We start from the raw sequence: 4948 nt of genomic DNA on the forward strand, positions 1-4948 counted from the left end.
GAGGTGTTACTTTAGCAAAATCATCATACAATTACAATCACCCAGTCAACAAGACTATCCCATTAGGATTAGTATGAGAGGAGGTTGGCCAGACCACATCTACACACATGGGGTAAAAATATGCCCTTTTTACATATTTCAATAACACATGTAACTGTAAAATACACCTCCAGAATAGCAGACATAAAAAAATAATAATACAACATCCCAAAAAAAATGTTGCTCAACCCTCTCAAAATATAAAACAATACTTAAGAACAACAACAGTGTGGTCACAAAAATAAAGACTCAAAAGGCTAATGCTGGTTTCTGTTGCATTATTTCTATCAGTCTAGTCACTGGTCTCAAAAATCGCCCAGCTCTAGATCGACGGTCAGACACACCATCCACCACAGTCACCGTAGCAGTCTCAACAGCAGGCCTTTTTGTCAGCCTGTCAGTGTCAGTGGTGACAACAGTCTCAGAATTTTCAGAGTGACTTGAGTCTTTAGAGTTGTCATCCATCAAAACAGCCTCTCGAGAAGGGTGTGACTGGTCAAGGACTAACTGAGATTGAGGCGACATGCTRTCCTCAGACTGGGCAGCAACAGGTTCCAGCACCTGACCCAACATTCCATCCTCTGACTGATCAGCATCCTCCACATCCGACACACTGTTCACTCCTGAYGGCAGACTTGACACCCACACTCTCGTCCTGAACTCAGCTGAGTTTGAAGCAACATCACTGTTAACTGACTCCTCCGATCTAAGCTCCAGTGAACTTGAAGTCAGAGAGTTTACAATCCCCTCCTGGTCATCAGCATCACACTCAGGTAAGGGAAGGAAGTTCACAGGCATTATCAAGTTGCGGTGGACCACTTTCACTTGGCCTGTAGCAAGGTTCTGGATTTTGAAGGTGTGGCTCTCGTCATTTTTCTCAACCACCACATACATAGTGTTTTCCCAACTATCAGTGAGTTTTCTCTTGCCACGTTCTCCTTTGTTGGCAAGTAACACTCGATCATCCACTTCCACAGGCGCACCACGCACTTTTCGGTTATACAAGTCACTGTGGCGCCTCAGCTGTTTAGTTGCAACTGACTGAGCTACAGCCATAGCTTCTCTCATGTCATTTCGCAGGGACTCAATGTAGCGGTCATAGTCCACAACCTCTGGATCGTTAAGCACTGAGCCAAAGATGACATCCACTGGGAGGCGTGGCACTCTCCCAAACATGAGCAGAAATGGAGCATAGCCAGTCRTTTCATGTACCGTACAGTTGTAGGCAAATGTCAGGGATTTCAGGGCTTCCGGTCAGCGATGTTTAGCTCTCGGGGGCAGTGCTCGTATCATGTTGCCTAAGGTGCGGTTCATCCTTTCACATGATCCGTTACCCATAGGATGATACGGTGTAGTGTGTGACTTCTGCACCTTTGCAACTATCAACAACTCTGCAATAAGAGCACTTTCAAAATTGGCTCCCTGATCTGAATGTAGCCATAGAGAGAGAGAGAGAGAGAGAGAGAGAGAGAGAGAGAGAGAGAGAGAGAGAGAGAGAGAGAGAGGAGGAAGAGAGAGAGAGAGAGAGAGAGAGAGAGAGAGACTGAGACAACAGTATAGATAGAGAGAGAGAGAGAGAGAGAGAGAGAGAGAGAGAGTGAGAGAGAGAGAGAGAGAGAAATTTTTTTTGTTTTATTTTATTTTTAGCACAGCCCAGGACACTTTTAATAGCAATAATACAGTATTTCTGCTGTTTTTGTAATAGCATACTCATAAACNGAGAGAGAGAGAGAGAGAGAGAGAGAGAGAGAGAGAGAGAGAGAGGAGAGAGAGAGAGCAGCACAGCAGTCAGCTCTCCCCACCTGAGGCTGAAGGTCAACAGACGATCATGCTAAGCTTCCTAGTTGTTCCACCCTCTGACTGCTGCAGGGGCGTGTCTTAGAGAGAGGCTTTTATACCAGAACACAGCCGCTTTGACGAAACCGTGGAGAAGACATGTCACCGTGGAGAGCCGTTAACCGTAATGCAAATTAGTCTGCAGTACCACTGCTGTACCCATATGAGCAGCAAAAACACGGTTTTAGATCAAATATTACAGATTTGAACAAATACGCACAAGAACATCACAATTAGCACAGAAACAGTACTATATAACATTTTAAACACATCCTAGACAGTTTATCAGCTAAAAAAGTTAATTTTGGGGTAAGTTGCTCTTTTAGGTAATTTTATTGTTTTGTGATATTAATAATGCTAATATATTGATTTTTTTCTAATTTCGATCTAGTTTTGCTTCTGTTTAGTGTCGTCACAGTTGCTAGGCAACATGACATATGCTGGGGTAAGGACAGGAGGCTAGATCGTCCAAATCCACAGACAGTTTTTTCAGGTCTTTGTGGTCTACCAAGTACCTGACCTACCCGGTTTAGGTGGGCTGAATTTGGACACAGCCTTAGTCAATCACAGCAAAACATGAAATATATTAATTCTGTAAAAGTAATCATTAGATGCAATAATGTATCTATTGTTTAGTCATCCCAGTACAAGATGGCCGCCAAAACTAATTGATCTTATCAAACACACAAATAACTACAACTAGGTCAATTTTACAGATATTAAACAAAACTTTGGTGTAGTAGTGGCTGAGATTTACCCCAATCACATAATCTGAGCACTAAAAGGCCATTTGAAGATCACACTTTAAAAAATAAAATTACTTTGTCATGCCAAGTTGAAAAGTCTTACCTGGCCAACATCAGAGAAGACTAACTTTAAGAAGTGGATAAATATTATAACTATTTTGTAAACTGAGTTGGGGGCCATAAGCACCCCCCCCCCCCCATCAGCACCACCACCAACCTCTCTGAGAAAATGTAATAAGGACTTTAACTTTTGCTTTAGCTTCACTTTCAGATGATACCTATTAACACTACTGAAGGGGTAAAGGCCAAAAGGGGGACCATGAGGTTATTAGGTGGCATGTTGTCAGGTGCCAGTCTGGGCATCATCAAGAGAAGACCACCCCTGTGAGACAAGATCTCATCATACCCTGGCTGGCTGACAGCTTCAAAGCCGTTATTGAAAAATCAATGTCCATTTGTGCATCCAGCTCACCTGGCCGTCTGCCAGCTCGACTGAAGTCACCTAATGAAGCCTGATCCCGTTACCTGATTCCTGATTCACCGAGTCAAAGTGACTTTGCAGCTGAAGTCATCCACATATCAAAGACCTTGGGAGTGAGTTCAACACGAACCTTGTGGCATGTTTCAGTTTGAATGTTCTTTTTCTTTATAGAGCAGCAGTCTGACCTGCATCTCTGCAGACTGCAAGCAGCAAAAAGTAGAATATGTAGTTTGTTTTAAACCTGTTGGAACATACAGTATTTTAAAGAGATGTTTAGATTTGTTATATTATTTCCATTTCACATTTATTGTGCATCCTTCTAGAAAGCGACCTATGAGCTATTATGGTCAAAGGTTTTCCATTGCTAGTGACCATGGGCCCAACTCCTACATTGGTTTTTACAGCACCTGGCATTCCCAGGTGTTCTCCTATCCAAGTACTAACCAGGCCTGACCCTGCTTAGTAGGGCCGGCCCTAGACATTTGGAGCAGTAAGTAAGTAGACAGTAAAAAAATTGCAAAACTAAATGTTGTATGTAACTAGAACTGCGAAGCCGTTATGACCGAGATCCAAGCCTGTGTATACATGTCCACCTTGGCTCATGTCATCCTGAGCATATTGTTGATGTATGCATCACAGAGTTGTAACATGAGGAGTTTACATAAGGTCTACTTGAGGCCTTAATATGTTAAATAGATTTAGGTTTCAGAAAAATGTCACTCCATATCCAAATGTCCTCTGTTGCCTTCTGTTCTGTCTTTTTACTGGGAGCTCCATTGTCAACTTTCATAAATCATTATACCAACTGTGCCTCCTCTGGACATGTCCAAACTATCTTAATCTGGCCATTCTAACATTACCTCCTAGTTATTCATCGGTGATGTTTTATCATAATTCCTGGGACTCTTTCTGCACCTTTTTACCACACTTCCAATTTTCCTGGATAGACTACTTGTAGCATGACTGTACTAGGTGCCTGTCTTTTATTAACTGTACATTTACATGAATAGTTGAACCTAAGTACTTGAGGTCCTGTAACTGTGCCCTGTGCTTCTTGTAATCTCTCTGTTCCACCTGCCCTCTCCCATTCAGACACATGTACTCTGTCTTACAGCAGCTGAATTTCTTTTCTTTTCTTTAACATCTCTGGAGTCCCTGCACACACTACTGCATCCTGGTCTCATGAGCCATATAAATCACCCCAACCGGGAAAATACATTATATCTAACTGATTCCATTTTAGTAAAAGGAGAGCAAAAAAGCTTTACCCCATTTTTTAAATTGCTCTGCTTTGCCAAATAAAACTGGAGTTATGATAGTGTACTACACGTTTTTTTAAATGACATTCTTTTTGATGTGCAATGCAGTGGAAGGCAACACAGTTGTTTGGTGTAAAAACTGCAATCTACCATCAGTCTCATCCTGTTCAGTCTTGTTTTTTGTCAAGAAGTGAAAAATCTACAGGACAAAAAATGATGCAAAACTGAAAAAAGTTTGGTGGTGATGGAGAAACAGAAATTGCAGGAAAAAGTAATAAGATTTGTAATATTAAGCATGTTGTGGGCTGAACAAAATGATACCAAACATGGCAGGTTAAACCATTGAAAGGGGAAATATAAAGGTAAAATCTAAATACTCCAAGAACTCACCAAGTTTGTGTTTATACATATCAATTCAATTAAATTCTAATTCAAAAATACTTTATTGATCCCAGAGGGAAATTTGGTGTTGTTGTAACTCATTTAACTAAAAACTTATTGTAGATGCTGATGGCTGTGGGCAGGAAAGATCTTCTGTTGCGTTCTGTATTACAGCGAAGTTGAAGAAGCCTCCGACTGAAGACACT

The sequence above is a fragment of the Austrofundulus limnaeus genome, unplaced genomic scaffold (assembly GCF_001266775.1).
Source record: "Austrofundulus limnaeus strain Quisiro unplaced genomic scaffold, Austrofundulus_limnaeus-1.0 Scaffold893, whole genome shotgun sequence".
Taxonomy (NCBI): domain Eukaryota; kingdom Metazoa; phylum Chordata; class Actinopteri; order Cyprinodontiformes; family Rivulidae; genus Austrofundulus; species Austrofundulus limnaeus.